This window comes from Lissotriton helveticus, chromosome 1_1 (assembly GCF_964261635.1).
Source record: "Lissotriton helveticus chromosome 1_1, aLisHel1.1, whole genome shotgun sequence".
Lineage (NCBI taxonomy): Eukaryota > Metazoa > Chordata > Amphibia > Caudata > Salamandridae > Lissotriton > Lissotriton helveticus.
In genome coordinates, this window is record NC_136057.1 from 1,678,491,082 (window position 1) to 1,678,514,645 (window position 23,564).

At 43.8% G+C, this 23,564-nt stretch overlaps 1 protein-coding gene across 2 annotated transcripts in view; it reads right to left on the reverse strand.

The window, feature by feature from the left end:
* The window catches only part of ARHGEF25 (Rho guanine nucleotide exchange factor 25), an 896,541-nt gene that overhangs the window by 366,078 nt on the left and 506,899 nt on the right, over positions 1-23,564 (reverse strand). The window lies entirely within an intron of this gene.

Genomic DNA, 23,564 nt, shown 5'->3' on the forward strand with positions numbered 1-23,564 from the left:
ATGGTTGTTGTATGTGTACGGAGGCTCATACCAGGCTCAGGGCACTGGAGCTCCAAGTCCGGCGGTGAGGCCCTCGCCGACTGACAGCAGCTCACGCCTCGGAGTCCCAGACAGAACTAGCAAGGGTCCGAGTACCGAGGACAAGAAAGAACTTGGGTAAGCAGGGCGTGCTGTTAGTGCTATAGGCGAGCCGAGGACGCTGGTATGGCAGCAGCACTATCGTAAAACTTGCTGGGCTGCAGAGAGTCTTGCTTATTCACAGCTCCTTTGGATTTCACTTTTTATAGAAAACCACTGTTGTCTCCACGCTTTGTAAATTAAAGGTACGCACTTTTCATTATAACGCAGTTGTTCAACTTTTCTATCTTTCCCCTTTATCACACGCTGCCTTGTGTAGAGCCATTCCTGAAAGGGATGAGTTGTACGAAAATGTTTAAGATGTATTTTTACTTAAAATTGCACAGGCTGGCTTCATTACATTACTCTGATTGTAAGTAGTACCACTTAACCTTGTTATGCATATTTAGTTGAGAGCATGTATAACAAGAAGCACACAAGATGTCAGTGGTTCTCTCATTTAGCTGCTTCCCTGTGAAATGGATCCAAAAAAGAAGAAGCCCGCGAGTGGTGCGCATGCCACAGCGAGACGTGGTTTCAATTATCGCTCCCGTGTCTGGGCACGATAATTGAAACCACATGGCAGCTGTGCGCGTAATAGACACCAATAGGCCATGGGCAGAGCAATGCGCCCGCCTTTGGCCAAATGCGTGCTGTCTTTGATAAAAAGACGCATGCAGAGGCCAATCGCATGGGTCATAAGGAAAAGCACACGCAGGAGCATGTGCGATTCCTAGGTCCGTTTTCAAACCCCCTACAAGAGGTCTCTCGCCGCGCGAGCAGTGATGCGCACTACAAAGCAGGCGCAAGACATAAAAAGCAAGAAGAAGAGAAAAGAGTGATTGCAGTTCAATCTCATCCCAAATTCAGCATCTAGCTTTGAAAACTAATTTAGATACTACTGTCCTCCTGCACAAAGCTGCTTAATGTTCTGAATGCCCATAATATTTGAGAACATTTAGAAGTAAACTGGGAAGGCAAATCTAATTTCTTGGTATATCCTGGTGCATAGCATGAGCAAGCAACAAGAAACATGCACTGCAATGATGTTATCTAATCAGATAATCTAAAGATAAAGACCCTACCAGAATCGGGGCAGTGCTGTTCTGAAAAATATACAAGGAAATGTGACCATAAGTAGATGAGATTGTCAGCAAATTAATGACATACTCAATTAACTAAGCTTTCTTGGGAGAAATATAAGTAACAAAAGATGAAAATTTATGTAGGAAAGTATGATCTGCTTCTTATGGTTACCCCCACTTTTTGCTTCACCCGATACTGTTTTCGACTAGTCTGACTGGGATCCTGCTAATCAGGACCCCAGTCTATCTGCTTTCTCCTTAAACTGTTATGCCATGTACTTAGGTACACTCCAGATTGGATACTGGGGTACCCTTGTCAGTCCCTAGTATATGCTACCCATATACCCACGGCATAGGTACCCCAGAGGCCTCCCATGGGCTGAAGCTTGTATTATGCCAACCACGAGAGGCCATACAAAATGGAACTACAGACCTGCCATTGCAGCCTGTATAAGTTGGTGCATGAACCACTTACTTTAGATATATGTTTACTATAAGTAAGGGTCACTGCACTTAAAACCTATAACTCACCCCTCTAGCAGGCCTTTACAATCCTGAGGGCAGAGCGCTTGGTTCTAATTGAGAGGGTGCCACTGCATGAGCTGATTACCCCTGCAGTCTATGGAGTCCATTCTCCTGTGTTGCCAGTGTATCAGCCATTTACGACATATAAAGTGGCATTATGCAGGGTGTGTGGCCAACTGCCGAACATGGCGGCCGCGACTTAGGAGAGCTCCAAACTACACCCTGACACTGTGGCAGTTATCTGGTGAATATAGGCTCCCCAGCGCTTCATGAATGGCGCTTAGGGGATCGGAAGGCCTGGGGAGTATTGCGACAGAAGATCGGTGCTGATTGAGGGCCCCCTTCACCCTTGCAGAGAGGGCGGAGTCTACGACCGGGCTGACGCCATTGAGGGAGCCGCAACGTGCTGCGGCAGTGAAGCAGAGACCCAGCGGACTACAAAACAGTGGAGCGCAGTGAGTGTGAAGTGCGCGATCGTGACTGTCCTCCCCCCTCTTCTACTGGAGTGGCTGTCGTAGGGGGAGAGGAAAGGAGATTGATGAGGCTTGCAATTGCGGATCTGCGCCAGACCTGGATTGAACCCAAGATGGCGGCGGTGTGATGGGGTCCTGCTCCCACTAGCTGTTGTTGATGAGTGTGGCAGAGGAGTGACTGTGATTTGGCTGCCCCTGCCCTGTTTGCTGGATTACTGGCAGTTTGAACAGTCAAAGAGCCACCAAAACGGGCCGATCAGACAGCTACTGGAGAGTGAACTAATTTGGAAGCGTTATACATTGAAAGCGCAGGACGAATCTGGTAGATACATTGCCCAGCAGTGGCTGCCGTACAGGCTGGAATTGGGCTACACAAAGCGGCTCTGGGAATGAGTGGGATCCAGAACGCCATGAGGTGGAGGAGTCTAATAACACTTTGGGAATATTAGAGGTGCGGTGCCGTTTATCGTGAACTGAAACAACGGGGCGGATATGCACCCTCAGGTACATAACAGCGAGTACCTGAGCATTGCTGTCTAAGTCTATTCGCCCGCTTCTGTTTACGCAACAGGGGTATGTAGTGGTGGAGTGTGGAGCTGGTCCGGGCGCAGCTATGACTTGGACAAGGATTGTGAGTGGTGTACATGGATTGTCTCTCAAAGGCGAAGAAATCAGATTGCGCCTCTGAAAGAAGAAACCGGCCAACAGCGATAGCGGATTCATTTGCAGTGAATGCAGTGCCGGGAGCCAAATACAGTAAGCTGATTACCACGTGATAATACCCAGTGTCACTACTGTGGGCTAGTCCCCCCTATATTGCAGGTGGTGCTGGACAGTGAGAGCAAAGCTGTCTGCTGCTTCTGACCCCTTGGAAGGTATGGGATGCCGAAGGACCAAGCAGTCGGAACCCCCGCCCCCAGTCGGCCCATCGGGAACAGTACCAGACACACAGCTGGGCGGCCCGGACGTTGATGTGGTTCCACCCACTAACCCCACTAGCACTGAAGGATAGCTGGATTTAATACTGCGTGAAATACGAGATTGCAGGGCGGTTATGGAGACCCAAATAAAAACGTTGACAACCAGTTTTATCCTGCTGAAAGCTGACCACACAAAATTAGCAGATAAAGTGAGATACAACACACTGGAGCTGGACGACCTCATACCTCAACAAACAGCACACTCATCCCAAATAGAACAACTGCAGCGTCAGCTGAAAGGATTACATGACAGGGTAAATGACGCAGAGGGATGCTCCAGGCACAATAACGTGCGCATTTTGGGAATGCCAGAGAAAATCGACGGGGCCCACCCAACCCAATTTGTAGAGCGGTGGCTACGGGAGCAGGTGACTACAATGGGACTTACAGACCATTTTAGTGTTGAACGCGCTCACAGAGTACTGCCAAGACCTCCCCTCCCGGGGGCACCTCCTAGGCCAATAATAGCGCGGATTCTGAATTATAAAGACAGGGACACGATTTTGCATCTGGCAAGGGAGAAGGCTCTGATAAGATTTGAGAACAAAACGATTTCTCTTTACCCAGATTTTACGCTGGCAGTAAAAAGAACGAGGGCTACTTTCCAAGAAGTCAAGAAAAAACTTCAAATGCACCAATTAAAGTAAGCCTTATTGTTCCCGGCTCACCTCAAGATTCTCTATGATCAAAAGACCCTGTTCTTCGATAGTCCAGAAGAAGCTGCGGACTGGATGGAAATCATACTGTCGCCACCGGGTGCGCAGCGCTCCTCACAGACTCACCACAGACAGCAACCGAAATCACAGCGGATAAGAAGAGACAGACATGACAAAGGAAAACGAATGGACACTGGCACAGGAGGACAACCGTCACAAGAAGAGATAACGGACAGCCAAACAGATGCGATCCTGACTGCAGCAGCTCTGGCGGCACATGATGCACGATCAGCAGCGGACACTGTGAACTCTTCGGAGGATGGGGTTGCACACTCTGACTCTGAGTCTAGCATGGCACTGTTCACCCTGGTCACTCCGCAGACTATTAATGATTATTTGGGATGATACAAGGGATTACCTCCTGCTGTTGAAGTGCAATGTCAGATGAGTATATAGATCTATATGAACAATGCTACATATGCTAACTATGTGTTCAGTGATGTGGTGGGACTGTGATGTTAATGTTAATGAAACTTCTAAAGCGCGTGAATACCCTGGAGTGTCTTGGCGCTGAACTGGAATGCAAGCCCTGTGAGGAATGGAAGAGGAAGGATTAGTTTAAAAACAGCCAAGTTTTCAATTCTTTTCTGAAGGAAAAGAGTTGGCCTCTCTCATATAAGCAGGAAGTGTATTCCATAATTTGACCGCACAGTAGGCAGAAATCCGACCTCCCCAGCTTGCAGTTCGGATCCTTGGTACCAACATTAGTCTGGCATTTGTAGACCTTAACTGTCTGCCTGGGTGATACCCTGAGAAGAGGTGTTTCAAAGGTACCTGTCCTGTCCCATTCAGTGCTTTATAGGCAAGGCAGAGTACCTTAAACTTAATACGTTGCACCACAGGCAACCAGTGGCGCTTCTGGATCTCTTCTTTGATTGATTTGTACTTCGGTATATTCAATAGGAGCCTGGCTGCAGCATTCTGCACCATATGAAGTTTCTTCAAATGTTGTTTCTGTAACCCAAGGTATAGGCTGGTACAATAATCTAACTTCGACAGCACCAAGGTTGTTACAACTGTTTTCCTAAGATCATGGGAATGTAAGGCATAACCTTCTTAAGTTTCTTTAGCAAATAGAACGAGGCTGAGACTGTGGCATTAGTTTATTGGGTGTAGGTAAATTTATTATCTATCAATATTCCAAGATGTTTGGCCTTCTCTACTGGATTAGGGGTCTGTCCGAATTCGGCCGGCCACCACAGTCCGTCCCATTTCGGTTGGAGATTACCAAAGGTCACCACCTCGGTTTTATCCGAATTTAGTTTTAGACCATGTCTTCCCATCCAGTGGCTGATTTCCCTTGTGCAGTGCTGAAACTGCATTGCCCGGGATAATGTATTTTTGTATGAAGCGTCAACAATCTGAGTGTCGTTGGCGTATGATGTCAATAAAAAAACGAACTGCTGTATTATTAACTGTGCAAGTTCTGAAACGTAAACATTAAACGAGGGACTTAACGACGAACCCTGAGCCTTAATATCTGCAAAATAGGGTGTTAACGGGGCCTCTCAGGTCCCTAACTTTTTGTGCTACGTAAAAGGTGCTATGTTTCCTGTGGTGGCCGCTATCCCTAGGGCAACTGGACTTAATTATGGAAAATATGGAACTCTTATTGAGTTTATTCTGTTGGTTTGGTTCTCCTTTGTAGTTTGGGTAAACCTAGTATTGGGGAGTTAGAGGGGTTTTACTGGCTCGGATATGTGGACTGCAAGAAATACACAGTGTATGGGGAATTATATGCTGATTAGTTTATATGTCTGGAACCCTGATGACGCAACCTAACAGATATACACATACATCCTGGGATGTACGTGGTATAGGGTCCATACATTAACAACATCGTAGTCTGGCTCAATTAAATCGTTGGAAAGCACAAATTGCAGGAAACACACCTAGTTCAGGCGGAAACTGCTAAGCTCTTTAACCCCTTCGATGCGGATGACAAAGCCAGCTCGTCATGGGCGTTACCTGCGCTACGCGGATGATGAGCTGGCTTTGTCACAAACCGTGCGATTTTCAAATTTCAGCGCACAGCGGGAAAACCCGCTAGCGCAGTAGCGGTTAAGAAATAGAGGGGACAGCTGTTTTTTACTTCTTATTCTGCATTTGCCAGGGGGGTGGTGGTTTAGTTCAGGAATGGCATTCCCTTTAAGCTGTAAGAACAACGGACAGATGTGAATGGGCGATATGTGGTGTTACATGGCCTGCTGGATGGTGAGCAAATAGTACTAGGAAGTATCAATGCTCCGAACACGGGCCAGGACACATTTTTAGCAATTCTCAGTACGGCGTTGGTGGAGTGGGAAGGATACCCATGGATATTAGGAGGCAATTTGAATTCAGTGCTGGATAGATCATACCCCCACTTGCAAGGAGCGGGATGCAGGGAACAAACAGATGCACTTCAGGCATGGGCGAGAGGATGGAAAATGGGAGATATTTGGAGGGAGAAACATCCCGCAGACAGGGAATACTCCTTCTTCTCCGCACCACAAGGTTTACATACTCGTATAGACAGGATATTCTGCTCACAGCGACTATTGGGTATTGTTTTGGAAACTACACAACTGGGCAAAACATATTCAGTTCATAACCCAGTAGAGGCCACATTACATTGGGGAAAGAGTCCAACACCAATCCCCTCATGAAGACTACATCCAGCGCTACTGGAAGACTCTGTGTTCTGCAATGCTCTTTCTACGGCCATAACTCAATATTTTAATGGGAACATGAACACAGCAAGCACTCGCCAGATTGAATGGGACGCATTTAAAACAGTGATACGGGGTGGCAATTAGTACAAAAGTGGGGGTGGTGGACACACTCCTTGACAAACTCACGGATGTGGAGAACAGACTAGGCAGGCTGGAGCAGGACGCGGTTACAAATAACACAAGTAAATCAGAATTGCAAAAACTATATATAACACACGCAGAACTACTGGAAGAACTTCGAGTCCTAGACTATAGACTATATAGACAGAAACAGCATGTGAACGCAGATAGGGCAGGCCCCCTACTCGCTAGGATTATTACCTAACGGCTTGGGCGCTCGACCTCGGACCTGGGGATCTGGGTTCGAGTCTCGGTAACGACGCCAAGCATCCTGTGATTCTGGGCAAATCACTTAATCTCCCCGTGCCTAACAAAAATGAATGTGTGTCCTCATGTAACGTAATTGGTGCTATGTAAAGCGCTCTGATACCCGATTCGGTTCAGGTCTAGTTCGCGCTATATAAAACTCTGCAAAAAAAAAAAAAAGATACACCAACTGTGTTGCCCATTCTTGAAATAGATGCCCCGGGTGGTGTGGTGAAGCGTACTCAACTGGAAATTAATGCTGCTTTTCGACAATACTTACTATGGACAATTGTATACATCCCCGGACAGGGTGGAGGACAGGGAATATGAGGAGTTTTTTGAGGGATTACAGGTCCCCACACTAAGTGATGAATAGGCGGCAGACTTAAAGGCACCAATCACACATACGGAGATTAAGATAGCGATAAATGCCCTCCCCCGTAATAAATCGCCAGGAAATGACGGATTACCTGTTGAATTCTATGTGATATATTCTGAGTTGTTGATTCCCCGGTTGTTAGAACGGTACAGGGTAGCACTAGAGGATGGTTCTCTCCCTACACTACAGTACAGGTGACGGTGAATTCCTTGTTGCAACTGGGTAGGGACAGCAGAGACATGGCAAGTTCTAGACCCCCATCACTCCTTTACACGGATTACAAGATTTTAAGTAAGATATTAGAGAATAGATTATTGCAATATTCCCCCGGTTTGAAACACACTGATCAGTTTGGATTTGTACCATACAGGAGTACGGCGCTAAACATCCGGGGGCTTCACATGGTGATGTCACAGGTGCCTGCAGATGCTGACCCGAGAGGCTGCATCTCTTTGGATTTGCAGCAAGCGTTTGATTCACTACACTGGGAATATAAACTGACTGCATTACCTAGGTTTGGGATCCCTCCGGAATACATCAAACGGGAGAGATTGTTTACATGAACCCAACGACAAGGGCTCGTATGGGACCCCACATTTCTGGCCAATACCGAGTGGAGAGGGGTACCAGACAGGGTTGCCCACTCTCGCCCCTGTTGTTTATTCTAGCGCTGGAACCTCTTTTGCAAAAACTGCGTTCGACAGAAGGCCATAGGGAGATTGGTATAAATGGGGAGTTGCATGTGGTTTCGGCATACGCGGATGACATTATTTTATTTATTAACAATCTAGATGAGGTCTATGACCCTCTGCCCGAGCTTTTTTCGATGTTTCAAAAACTTTCCGTACTTACAATAAATGAGGACAAATCGTACGCCTTCTATTTTAATGACGTAATCCGGACTGAACCAATTCCATTTGGTCAATGGAAATTCCAGACCGCGCCAGTTACCTTTAAATATTTAGACATCTAAATATATAGGGATGTGGAGGATATATTAGACGGTAATTTAACTCGCTCTATAACATCACTTCGGCAGCAGATAAAGTTTTGGACTTCCCTACCGCTATCAGTGGCTGGGCGGATAGCCATAGGTAAAATGGTGATGCTGCTGAGACTGTTATATTATTTTATTAATTTGCCCATTCTCATACCACTGTCTACATTTAAATTGTTGGACAGCCTACTAGTTGAATTAAAATGGGGCTCGGGCGTAGGCGTATAGGGCTAACTAAACTACAATTAGCCACGAAGCACCGGGAATGGGAGTCCCTGATATGAGAGCCTACTGCCATGCAGGCCAACTGCAATGGTTGGCATATTGGATAAAAGGTCGTAACTTGAGAGAGATATCCATGACCACACATGCATGGGAGAATGGGGAAATGCATGTACTACTGCTACCAGGTAGCAAAGATTCATCTGCAGCGTCCCCACTTCTACGCACAGCCCTAGGCTACTGGAAGAGGGCTGCGCGTTATACCAAAATCTCTGCACCCTATTCCCCTAACAAACCTCTATTAGGCCTTCCACGTTCATCGGGAAGGGTGACGCTCAGACATATAGGGGTGTGGACAGAAATGGGAATCTCCATGATCGGTGATCTCTTCGCCGATGCACACTGATGTGCCAGGATGCCTTTGTTAGGGAGATGGAGGTAACAGATAGGCTGTTTCTGTTACATGCACACATTACCCACTATATCAAAACAGTATGGGCTCCAGGGGGGAGATGAACGGCAGACCCATGCACTGACACATATGCAAAACTTGATGGGTAATGGGGGTCATTTGACAAAATGGTTGTATCAGGGTATCCGCACACATACGTCGGTGTCACTACAATCGACTCGACACAGATTGGACAAGGATGTTGGCGGCACACTCACAGACAAAGAATGGAGGTTACTATTAGAAAACTAGTATAAGGTCTCTAGAAACCCGAAGTTTACGTTTATCCAGCTAATGACAGTACACCGTGCGTACTTAACCCCACACAAACTCAGCAAAATATTTCCAGAGGCATCAGGTGATTGTCCCCTTTGCTATTACTCAAATGCGGGCTTATTACACATGTTATGGGACTGCCCAAGACTACTGAACTATTGGTTGGCTGTGCAGGAACTAGTTAATAGCGTGGCGCCAACAGGGAACATCAGGTCGCTGGACTGTTGAATTTTAGGTCTAGGCTCCAAGGGGAAGAAGGGGACTCATTCGCGCAGGTTTGTGAACCTGACAATGATATTGGCAAAACGGAACATAGCCATGAAATGGAAAGCAACCAGACCACCCAAATTGCTAGATTGGTACAATGAAGTAGTGTGATGGGGAGGGCGGAAGGAGCAGAGTTACATGGTGAGGAGCAGAAGGGGATGAGAAGAATACCAATATTGCCTGACTGGAATGCAATAATGGAGGAATTTGTGGCCCAAGACCTACAAGAATAGTACTGGAATGTATAGAATGGGATTATGAATAATATCAGGTGATATGGACACCATATAATGTGCAATATGGTAAATTGTATATACAAGGTTAATATTCTGCAACTAATCTACATGATGTGTATGGCCGAACTTGCATAGATGATAGATTACTGTCATGTATACAAATGTTAGTTTGAGCCAGGTTGGATGGGTGGGGGGGGCGGGGCGGGGGGGGTATGGTTGTCGATTGTCCTGTTCGTATGCAATGGAAACTGGTTAAGATAAACCTTGCAGACCAAGATGATTGTGTTATTGTGAAAAATTCTATTAAAAAAGTGGCATTATGCGACTGTGTAATGACCAACTCTAAAACGGCTGAAAGTAACCCTATCGTGTTTGGTATCAAACATTGTGGAATCATATCCCCACACCACCATTCAGAAACAAGCTTTGTGATGTCCCTGATTTTCCCTGTACCAGCCTTCTAGTCCCGGGCAGCCCAAAATGGTTGCTGTCGACCAAAGACACATTTCTGCCCACCTGCTGCTGAGCCAAGCTCGAGCAGGGGAAGGCAGAACAATAGGCATCCTGTCACAGGGAGGTGTGACCACCTCCCAGACAGGATTTAGTATATTATGCTTGGGTGGGTGCCCTTGCCAGTGACCGAAAGTCTGCATGAGGGTCACATTTGGTGTCCCTGTGCATAGTCCAGTTCAAACCAGTCCTGGGAGCCGTTGGCTCCTGCTCTGGCACTAAACTGGACAAAGGACATGGGAGTAACCTCCTCACTGTCCTGACCCCCCACCCCTAGGAAGGTCCCCTGAATCTGTCCAACCCTCTCCCGTGGGTACAAAAGAGCTTACCTGGCTGTGGACCCTAGATTCGACATGGACAACATTTTGAACCAGAAACCACTGAACTTCGACCGTCTGGATACTCTAGACTTCACTGGACTTCGCTTGGGCCTGACTTCGTCTCCCTCTCAGACTGAAGCATCATCTGTGCCCGTGCAACATACAGGCTCTGTGCAGGACCTGTGGAGCATCAAGGACAACTGAAGATATCTCCCTTAGAGTGAAGAAGTCACTCCCCTGCAACCACAGGCACCACATCACGTTCGACCTGTCTGCTGCTCCTCAGCTCCTACGTACTCCAAAGGCACCAGCAACACAGGAGGTGGGTTTCCAAGTCCCTCGAGGTCCGAGCTAACCTCTTACCAAGTTTGAGGTCAGAATCCTTCGTGGGGGCTGCAATACCCATACGCCTGTGCTCCACGTAGTGCATATGATTGTTAGTGTTCCCAAAATAAGTGCACTGGGCTTCAAGTAGCCCCGACCTCTGGCACCCTTTCCGCCAAAGAATCCCGGCCTCCTCGCACCGAGGGCTGTATGGGCTGCTGCTTTGTGAAGCTGCTTGTGGTCCACTTGCGACTCCTGTGCCTTCAGCCTGTGGGTCGTCTTGAGGGTCAACACTGCTCTTTTTGTGCTCCCCTGGTTGCTCCTGGCCTGCCCTGACTCCCGTGTGTTTGGTGAGTCTCCTGAACCTTGCTGGTCCGAACCGTAACCTTTCTTGACCTTCCTCATGGGTTGCCACTGCCCAAGGCTTGTTGGCCGGACCGACCCCCTCAGCACTCAAAATTCTTCGTGGGACCGCTTGTATCCAGGTCCTGGTCATTCTCGACATCTCCTGGTCCCTGTGGCTGCAGAGTCAAGAACCCCCTCTTCGCACATGAAGCACTCAACATCGGTGGGCATTCGCCTACTGAGCCCCTGGTCACTACTGAGTGACCCAGACTCTACCCCTCTGATTTCAGGCACTCTTCATTTAGAATCCACCTTTGGATTCCAACTGACACTTTTCTTCTTCCCAGCAGTGGCTCTTGTTCGAAGTTCTCCGTAGAGATCGACAGCGGTTTCCGACGCCACTTCAGACCTATGCACCGGCTTCCCTGGGATAGGTAACTCTGGTACTATGATATCCATGGGTGGGGTGGCTCTCCAACCTCCTAACTTCCATGGGGTTTCTTCGAAGTCCACTTATAAGGGTCCTTAAACTTTAAAACTTCAACTGCGACTCTCCCATAGAATTGTACGGCGCGTGCAGTCGTGTTCCTACACTGCACCCATCCCTGTTGGGTCCCTATTTACTCACTTTGGGTGGTTCCTTGGGGTCCCAACGATTCTACAACCTCTAAACACTGTCTTGACTCACGTCGTGGTTCTTATACCACTATTTTAGTATATGGTTTGGTCTCCTCCTGGAGCCCACTGTGTATTAGTGCTACTTACGATTGTTTCTGTGCTATAGTATTGTGTGCTTTGTGTTTTTCTGCGTGTAGCAGATACTGTGAAGCATTTAGAGTGTATTATAATAATAAATACATATTGTATAACTACTGTGTGGTTCTCTTTCATTTAACCAATACAATAAGATTACATTCTAGTAAAACAAGCTGCTTAACATTCCTTCAAGACTAAGCCTGAAGGCTGCTCTCCACAGCTACCACTTGGATAGCCTTCTAAGGTTATCTTTGACCTCTTAAATCGCCATAAGGGTTGCTTGGACTGGTACAAGGCGCCAACTTTAATTAGTGGACAGCATATACCAGGTCAACTTCTCACAATTTATTAAATAATTAAAGTTTTTATAAAAGGCAAAATATGGTTAGTTCAAAAATACGGCAAAGTGCATAATAAATCATATATAGGAAATTAGCCTATGGCCCAATAAAATTGCAGCAGAAGGACTGACACGAATCCGCCCTCAGGGAAAATATCAAAGTTATTCTAGGTCCTAAACATGAGACAGACTAGCATGGTTTTGCTCTCCAAGAGTCTAGGCAAGATACTAGGCTTAGGTCTAGGCTTATGGGCCTTACACAGCCAGCATGAGGTGAGCAAAATGTTACATAGGCTCAGCAAATCACAATACAGAATATTATGCAAAAATGTATAGGCCTACTGATGTAAATCAGGAAGAACGGAAGCTACGTTATAAACTTATTACATTCAACAATGCTTTCAGTGCATATTTTGATGGAGTCAGGGCCTAGTTTGGCAAACCTAAGGCAAGCATAGTTCTGTTAAGTACAGCAAACTCGTTTTGGTTATAAATAAATAAATAATAAAATTAAAATAAATAAAATAAAAAGGCCACTTGGGGTGGAAAAAGCTTTGTGGCAAATGCAGCCAAAGCGTGGAACAAGCTTCACCTAAGGCTTAGAGGTATACCGAGACTTATGGCCTTTCAAAAGGCTTTAAAAACTTGGTTGTTTGCTGAATAGTTTACTAATTACCATGTCACCGGCTGGACCCTTTGTATAGATTTCACATGGCGCCAGGGCACCCACGGGTAACAGTAGCGCTCTATAAATGCTATAATAATAATAATAATAATAATAATAATAATAATAATAATAATAATAATAATAATAATAATAAATCAATTATGTCATTAAACAATCAATATTTATTATTCGTGAGCCTGCTCTAACAATTGTGTTTGCAAGATTTTCTGTCAGAAAAACATGCAATAATTCAGAGATATTTTGAGTTCGTGTATGCACTCAAAGTGCCAAAAAGAAGAGCAAGGTCCCCTTCTGCTCTGACATAGCGAGGTCAACGGCATCATAATATGGCTTCTGGGATTCAAAGGACATTTTCTAGATGGGCAACATGCTACAATTGAAACAACCCTTAACCAGCTATTGCAGATGTATTTTCATTTCTATCTAGGTTCGAGAGATGCACGTCAATGAGCAAGCTAGCAACAATGCAAACCTAAGTGAAGGTAATCTTGAATTACAAGACATGAAAACTCACATAAAATATTTAGAATATTACATGATAAAGTTTGCGACAGGTTCCGAGTATACATACTATAGAAAATAATCATCTGGCAGAGTGGTAATAACAAGAAACCATGCAATGGAAATAAACAATTTTGAAATCAAGGGTGTAGAATTATAAAGATATATGACTTTCCAGTTGCAGCAGAGGGTTCTGATTGCACGGAATACATGTAAAACCATGCTTGAATTCTCCCTGAAAAGGATTAATGGAACGTGAATTGATAAGTGCAATATAAACACAGATTGCCTTTAAGAAGAAAATAAAAAATAACACCACAACGATATAGTGCAGCATTTACTAATATCCAATACACCTCTGATGATATTACACATGCAAGTTTTGCTAGCTCACCCATCAGCAAAGATCTGAAGGAATCTGAAGAAGTACTTTCCAAAAGTACACAGTCAAGGAGTAGCTTGAGCTGAAGACTATACAGAGGTAAAATGTTTGTATATCACCTCAGAGGTAAAACTTTTGTCCATCACCTCAGATGCCTGCCCCACACAAACTCAGCAGAAACTAGGGACACTGAATGTTTGACATGACCAAGTTATACAGTCTAGATGTATGGGTATTTATAATTGAGAGGGGCCATAATCTATGCATGCTTAGCAATGTCAATACCAGTAAAAACTATGTTGATATATGCTACGACAAATGTACACATAATTACAAGAATGTTGGTAAATATGCACACGTAATAACGAACTTGTATAATTACTGTTGAATTCACCAAAGATGACCTCCCCATCAACAGCGAGTCAGAGATGGGTGGTCAGACTGGCCCTGCGACCCAAACTTAAGCCTACCAATTGATAGGTCACAGGTTTGGTTACACTTAGCGCAAAGGCAAATGCGTAAACAGGGAATACCCTGATCGATCCTTCTGAAAAGCAGGTACACCACAAACAGGTCAGAGGATATTGGTCCAACAAAATACGTTGGACCAAAGGCTAGTTCCCAAACTACTACAGAGTAAGATGCCAAATGTAGTTAGAAAAACTCAGCCAAAACTCAGCCAATCAGAACACAGCATGCACACCACACGCAGTGATCACTCGCTCACCATACCAGACATCTGGACACATTCAAACTGGCCCACACTAGCTCTCCACGAGGTAGAGAGCTACCTGTGCCCCCCTTATCAGATAGTTATATTCATGGTTCATGACTAGGCCCTGATTCACATGCTTTACAAGAATGTGTAATCATTTCATCGTACCTCAGGAACTGCATATATTACCTGCCAAAACGTCTGTACATTGAGACTATCTTCAGGCACAACTCTTTTGATGCTCTCCCGGCCGCTACGTTTAATTGAACCAACTTGTTCCTGTTTTACCAAATGCCAAATGCCTCTTGTATTTTTGTTTTTTCAAGGTAAATTCCTATCTGAGCAATAGGTGAGTCAAATAAGACACAGGTTCTCTAAAGTTGGGGACTGTTTGAAACTTAATATGTGGAAGATTAGACATTGGGACAAAATTACTATTTTTCCCACAAATACAAACAAGATTCAATGAGTGCTTCTTTGTGATAGGTTCATTAGTTACACTTTGATAAGGTCATTGGTTACCTTATTAGCTATATGTGTCAAGAATATTCTCAACCATTTATCTATTAGATAGTTTATTCCTTCTAAATATCAGACTAGATACAACTTTACAAGCACCCATGCTATAGGCTATGATCCAACAAGGCGATGAAAGGAATGCTTGAATTAATCTCATCACTAGGGATCGCTCAGGGCCGTATTCCAGTTCATGATTTTCCACCCACTATGATGCTCTAGACAAGGTGTCTCCAACCAGTCGCTCGTGAGCTACCAGTAGCTCGCTGTAACCTTCAGAATAGCTCCCAGCCTTGAGTTCATTTTTAACTAAGAACTGAAATAAATAAGTGTTGCATTTTCTTTTTAAAGTTAAGGAAAGGCTACGTTTATTTTACATTATTATCATCAGGCTGCAGGTAACAGAGCCTGATAATTGAGCAGTGCTGGAGTCAGATTCATGACCCATTGGGTCACAGAGGTTCAGAACTGAAGCACTGAGGTATTTAACTCTTAAATAAAAGTCGTTCTCAACTCAATATTGAAGCATGAGAACTAAGGAAAATGCTACTTACCAGTATGCATCTGTTCTTGGCATGTAGAGCTGCAGAATTGCACACTATGCATAGATGGCCACCTAGTGGTGGGCCCGGATGTTTGCAGTTTGTTTTTCTTGTAGAAAGTCTTTGGAAGTCACAAGATAGGTGACTCCTCCTTTGGATGATACTGCGCATGGGCATCGGCTCCATCCCCAGATTGTTTTTCGCCATTAGGGAAGTGATGGAGCTAAGAGATTGTGATGACCATGTGAAAGATGCATACTGGTAAGTAGCATTTTCCGTTCGAGGCATATGAGCTGCAGATTGCACATTATGCATAGATTGTATAGCAGTACCCACGTTAGCGGAGACCACCCGTATCTGTTGCAGTTGTTTGAAATAGTGTTTTAAGTACAGCTTGGCCTACAGTGGCTTGTTGCTTTGTTTGCACATCTACACAATAGTGTTTTGTGAATGTGTGCGGTGTAGACCATGTAGCTGCTTTGCAGATGTCTTCTAAGGGAATGTTCCCTAAGAATGCCATGGAAGCCCCTATTTTCCTTGTAGAATGGGCTTTTGGAGGAATTGTTAGTGTACGCTTAGCTTTATGATAACATATTTGGATACACTTAACGATCCACCTGGCAATACCAGATTTTGATATTGGGTTGCCTTTATGCGGTGGTGAAAAAGATACAAAAAGCTGTTTTGTTTTTCTAAAGCTTTGTGTTCTCTCTATGTAGTACAGTAATGCTCTTTTGACATCTAAGGTGTGCAGAGCTCTTTCTGCTACTGTTTGTGGCTGGGAGAAGAAGACTGGCAGTTCCACAGATTGGTTTAGATGGAATGGCGAAATGACTTTTGGAAGGAATTTAGGGTTTGTACGAAGCACAACCTTATTGTGATGCATTTGCAGAAAAGGTTCTTGAATGGTAAATGCTTGCATTTCACTAACTCTTCTTAACCACATTGGTGCTAAGGCAATTCCCCCTGGGTGCTGTTACTCCAGATTTCCCATTGTTCATGACGAGCTCAGCTCGTCATCAGCACAGGAGCAGTGCACTGCATGACGAGCTGAGCTCGTCATGAGCATGGAAGGGGTTAAAGAAGTAATGGCTACTAGGAAAGCCACTTTCCATGTGAGAAATTGCAATTCGCATTTATGTAAAGGTTCAAATGGAGGTCCCATGAGATGTGTGCGCACTATGCTTAAGTTGCACACAGGTGAAGGTGGTATTCTTGGAGGTATTATTCTTTTGAAACCCTCCATGAAAGTTGGTACTCTAAAAAGAGACAGATGTTGTCTATTTTTTAAGTAAGCTGCAATGGCAGCTAGGTGCAACCTGATAGATGTGTAGGCTAAATTACACTTTTGAAGGTGTAGTAAATAGCCTATAATGTGTTGTATGGACACATCTAGGGGATTTATGTTGTTGTTTTGACAGTATATTACAAAACATTTCCACTTAGCAGCATAACATGCTCTAGTGGTGGGACGCCTTGCTTCCTTGATAACGTTCATGCACTCTTGAGGGAGTTTGAGATAACCAAACTCTATGACTTCAGGAGCCAGATCGCAAGGTTGAGCTGAGCTGGGTCCAGGTGCCTGATTTCTCCATGGTTCTGAGTTAGAAGATGTGGAGATAGGTTTAGTTTTTGATGTGGTACCACAGATAGCTGTAGCAGTGTGGTGTACCACGGTTGTCTGGCCCACGTTGGAGCTACTAGTATAAGCGTTAGCGAGTGTTGTTGCATCTTGCGTACTAGTAAAGGAATCATTGGTAGAGGAGGAAAAGCGTACGCAAATAGTCCTGACCAGTTCATCCATATCGCATTGCCTTTGGCCAATGGGTGTGGGTATATGGTGACGAAGTGTGGGCATTTTGCGTTGTCGTGGGTGGCATAGAGGTCTATCTGAGGTTGTCCCCACTTTTGAAAGAACGGATGAAGAACTTATGGATGAAGTTCACACTCGTGCATCTGCTGAGTCTGCCGACTTAGCAGATCTGCCATGGTGTTTTGAACCCCTGGGACGTGTTGGGCTATTAAGAAGATGTTCTGAGGTATAGCCCACCTCCATATCTGCTGAGCTAGCTGAGAGAGCTGCAGAGAGTGTTTCCCTCCTTGTTTGTTTATGTAATACATGGCTGTCATATTGTCTGTGCGGACTAAGACAGTTTTGTTGGAAATTTGTATTTGGAATGCTTTTAGAGATAGAAACACAGCTAACAACTCCAGATGGTTGATGTGGAGTAGTTTTTGCATTGGTGCCCACCTTCCCTGCGTGGTGGGATGCAGTAGGTGGGCTCCCCAGCCGGAGAGCGATGTGTCTGCTGTTAGTACTATTTTTGGAACAGGCTCTAGGAATAGTCGGCCTTTTGACAGGTTTTTTGTGTTACACCATTGCAGAGAGCGATGAGTCCGACTGTCTACCAACACTAGGTCTGTTAACTGACCCTGAGCCTGGTTCCATTGACGTGCTAGACATTCTTGAAGTGGACGCATTTGCAGTCTTGCGTAAGGTACTATGAATATGCAAGATGCCATCATCCCTATGAGTTGCATAAACACTCGAGCTGGAAGCGAGTGTTGTGATTTGAATTTTGTTAGGAGCGTTTGCACACTTGTTATCCTTGCTGGAGAGGGATAAGCTAGTGTTAGTTGAGTATTGATTGTAGCTCCTAGGTACTGTTGCATGTGCGATGGTAGCAGATGTGACTTGGTGTAATTTACTGTGAATCCCAAGTTGTGTAGTAACATTATTGTATTGTGAGTGTGTTGTACACACTGGCTGTACGACTGTGCTTTTATGAGCCAGTCGTCTAGATATGGGAAGAAGTGGATGTGCTGTCTTCTTAAGTGTGCTGCTACCACTGCTAGACATTTGGTGAACACTCTTGGCGCTGTTGTTACTCCGAATGGGAGTACTTTGAATTGGTAGTGCTGTCCTTCTAGCACAAATCTTAGGTACTTTCTGTGCGCCTGGTGAATTGGGATGTGAAAGTAGGCGTCTTTGAGATGTAGTGTGACAAGAAAGTCGTTCTGCAACAGGAGTGGAAGGACTTGTTGAAGTGTGACCATATGGAAATGATCCGACTGTATGTAAGCGTTTAGAGATCTGAGGTCTAGAATAGGTCTCAGAGATCCGTCCTTCTTTGGAATTAAGAAGTATAGGGAATATACTCCTTTGTTCCTTTGATGTTTTGGAACTATTTCTATTGCATTTTTCTGCAGGAGAGAAAGTAATTCTTGTCTGAGCAGCGTTAAATGATCTTGTGACATTGGACGCTGTTTGGGTGGTATGTTTGGGGGGTAGATGTTAGTTCTAAACAGTAACCTGACTGCACTATTTGAAGCACCCACCTGTCTGATGTGATGTCTTCCCAGGCTGGTCGGTATTGCTGTATCCTTCCCCCGACAGGAGTGGAATGGGGCGGGGGAAGGGGAGGGGAGTCATTGGGTAGGGGTGGAGGCAGAGCGTGAGTTGTTGTTCTTGCCTCTGCCTTTGTTGTTGTTACCGCGGTAACCTCCCCTTTGGTAGCCCTTACTGTAGGTAGACTGAGTGGGGCTTTTGTATGCTGTGGAAGGTGTGTCTGATGAGTACCCTCTGTTTGCACCTCTATATGTGGAGCGACGAAATGAACGTCTGGGAGCCTGCGACTGCAGGGCTCCCATAGATTTTGCTGTCTCTGTATCTTTTTTAATTTTTTCGAGGGAGACATCCACCTCGGGTCCAAATAGGTGTTGCTCATCGAATGGTTGATTGAGTATAGCGCTTTGGACCTCTGGTTTGAAGCCAGATATACGGAGCCAAATGTTCCATTGATTGGATGGTACTATCAGTGGAAACAGCTCTGAGATTAAATGAAGAAGAGTTGAAGGAAATTGAAAATTTGGAGAACGAGATAATAGGAGATACTACTATTAAAGACTCCAAACAGTTGTTGGAAGCTGTAGAGAAAACTATTGTTGAATTTACAACATATAACACAAATTTAAAAATTACTAAAGTAGGCAAGGATATAAAGAACTTCAAATTAGACGAGGTATATCCATATTTAAAAGAAGATTTCTTTGTTAACAATAATCCAAGCGCGCTTAACTTACAATACAGAGGTAGATCGAGGAATAAATTTATCACCTTTTCTGAAAGTTCATCGGATTCAGAGCAAGGGGCATACAGTGGCCTTTACCCGTACGCCCCGTACGGCCAATACCCAATACCCTATCCTCCTTTTTTAGGCAGAGGCAGGTTCCGACCAAGGGGAGGGGGTGGCAGATGGAGAGGGTACAACCAACAAATGAGGGTGCCTCAGCCACAAGGGATGTACCCACAACAAGAACAATATCAGAACCAAGAGGCAGAAACCTTCAGGACAAGGAAGAAAACCTACAGACGTTAAGCTTGATAAATATGAACAAAGAAAAAAACCTAATGCCTATTTACAATCTATCAGAATACACCCCGACTGAGATAGAGATAGCAATTTTAAGCAAGGGACTATCGTTTGTACCTACAAACCTACAAAACCCAATAGAAACAAAAAAAGAAATTTTGACTTTCCTTAGAAAAATTAGACTTAAAGCCTTTTTTCTAGAAAGAGAAGCCAAAGAAACAACAAATATCAGTGGCTTGAAAAATAAATCAAAATTTCTACCAGAAAGTGTGTTACTTCCGCCAGATATCTCAGCATTTGAGGATGTAGTCTTACGTGAACTTGATGAATTGCAGTCCAAAAAAACCTTTTATAATGCCAATTGCAGCAAAATGGAGAAAATAGCACTAAAAAATCTATCAGAAAACGCGACTTTAATTATAAAGCCCGCGGATAAAGGAGGTGGAATTGTGTTGTGGGATGTGACTAAATATGACCAAGAAGTAAATAGACAGTTGTCTAATCAGACACATTACAGAAAATTGGAGACCAACCCTTCGGTAGGACTAAAAGAAAAAATCTATGATATCACGAAAGAGGGCCTAGACCAGGGTTGGCTGTGTAAAAAAGAATTTGATTTTCTAAACACAGAAGATAACAAAACACCAAACATTTATGTACTGCCTAAGGTGCATAAGTCAACAGTAGACCCCCCGGGAAGACCTATAGTGTCGGCGTGTGGGTCTTTATTAGAACCCTTGGCCAAATATACAGATTTTTTTCTGGTTCCAATTGTCAAACAAACTAAATCATACATAAGAGACACTATGGATTTTATATCTAAGATTGAAAAACTACCGTTCAACGAAGAAACCCAATTGTTAGTGTCTTTAGACATAGAATCGTTATACACGAATATACCGCAAGATGAAGCTATAGCGGTAATGGCTAGTGTATTAAATGCTAGAGAGAGACCACATCAAGTCCCTACAGAATTTATAGTATCTTTGGCCACCATCTGTCTAAAAAACAATTTTTTTAATTTCAAAGGTCAATTATATTTACAAACGTCAGGAGTGGCTATGGGTTGTAGCTTTTCACCGGAAATAGCAAACCTTGTGATGGCCGAATTTGAAAATAAATTAATCTATAGTGACACTAATCCCTTCAAAAATTGTATAAAAATATGGTGTCGCTTTATAGATGATATTTTTCTTATTTGGGAGGGAAATATCACCATACTACAGGATTTTCACAATTGGCTTAATTCCCGCACAGCTGAATTTAACTTCACTATGGCGTACGATCAAAGGAAATTGAACTTTCTAGATGTTTATGTACAGGCTGACGATGGAGAACTTGAAGTCAGCTTGTTCACTAAACCGACAGATCGTAATACATTATTACACTTCGCCAGCTGCCATCCCAGAACTTTAAAAGAAAACTTGCCCTATGGCCAATTTTTAAGAATCAAAAGAAACTCCAGCAAGAAAGAGGATTATTTTGCAAGTGCGGAACTCCTAAAAGAAAAATTGGTTAACAGAGGTTATCCTAAGAGGTTAGTAAAAAATGCTCTTAAAAGAGCGTGGTTCACGCCAAGAGAAAATTTATTAACTCCAAAAATAACAGAAAAAGAGTCACCTTTAACATGCGTCTTGACATTTGACCCAAAAGTTCATAAAATCAAAAAGATTATCCAGAAACACTGGAAAATCATAGAACATCTAGGAATCGAAAAACCACTATTCGCCTTCAAAAAGGGCAAAAATATAAGACAAATGCTTGTGAGAGCAGAGAGAAAAGAAGACAAAAAAATAACGGATCTAAGAGGAATGTTGAGATTACCCCCTATAATTGGCCATTACAGGTGTTTAAATTGTGTGGCCTGTACTTTGACATCTGACTCAAAAGAAATTGAAATTAATGGAGCTATGCACCAACAAAGAAGTTTTTCTAACTGCAATACAAGAAACACAATTTATTGTGTTACTTGTCCCTGCAAAAAGTCTTATATTGGGCAAACCACCCAGTTGGTCAAAAAACGCATCCTGCAACACAAGTCACGCATCAAATGTAAAACGTCAGGGGCTCCTTTAGTACAACATTTCGAAACTCATCAACACTCAGAGGAAGACATAACCTGGTCAGTACTTTGTGTACTAGATAAAATTAGACCAGAAGAGATTGAATCCAAACTGAATAGATTAGAAGCGAGAATGATTGAAAAATATAAAACAGCAACCACAGGGTTAAATGAAAAAGACGAAATCTGGTCCTTACTGTAATGATGAAATGAATTTGAAGTGTGATACACTGTAGTTCTGTTCCTTGATGTAGCATGCAATGATACTACCAAAGAATAAAATAATGAAAACCTTATTTAGATTGTGAGGAGCGACTGACCGTAAAAGATTGTTAATATGAAATATTTGTGACATTAGAATCACCAATATTAAGGGCGCAACATTACTAATAATAAGATCCATTTTTTAAAAAAAGATACCTTGTCCAAATATAGTCGTTGGACTATACTAATTGGGTCAACTAGTGAGTTTATATAACATATAGCTCGATTTTTTTGTCAGTTTCGAGCATCTTATTGAGGGTGGGCATCGGGCAATGTCTCTCGAATAGAGAATTAAAATAGTCCCTTGTTTGTGGCAACTCTAGTAGCCAGGAAGTAAAGCAATCCGTTCTCCCTTTTTACTTCGAACCCGGAAGAGGTAGTCTCTTGTTTATGTCGTCTACATATAGAGACGAGATAGCCACAACATAGTTAGCAGAGCGACCTTGCATTGAGGAGAAAGAGACACATAAAAACGTAAGTGCCGTTTTAACTTTTAAATATGGGCTAGCGCGGCACAGATAAAGCGTGAGGCTTACAAGCGCGGGGTTTGTTGTATTTTACAGACCCCGGGAAGAGAGCGTCAGACACGGCCGAGCTCCGGTAAATGAACGTGAGCAAACAAAAGGAAGAGGCGTTCCAGTTGACAGCTGAGTAAGTGGGTGCCTCGTCGAGTTCGAGTGCGCGCCTTAGGAACACCGGCACTGTAATATAGTGTATTAACTGGGTGTCTCAATGCCCCCTTCTTCCAGATGCTGTAGAAACACTTATAGGGAGATACATTTCACCCAAGCACCGGCAAAGCACGTAGCATTTCCATTACCTGGACATTAGCAGAGCCCAGTGGGAAAAGAGAGATACAACTTGAAAACGACCTCCAGCCCTTGACGTCTTTATAACCCGGTAAAATTTAAAACATTTTAAAAAATTTAATATGTTATTACCCTGGCAATAATTTAAACTAAGAGTGCACCATGTAAAATATATCTTTGTTTAAATACAACAAGATGAATAAACCCAAGAAACTATTGGAATGCAGTATATGAGGAATCTAGTCATCAGAAATATGCCCTCGTCTTTTCAATCAATCAATTAAGTGTCACAATGGTCAGTCTGCTCACAGAA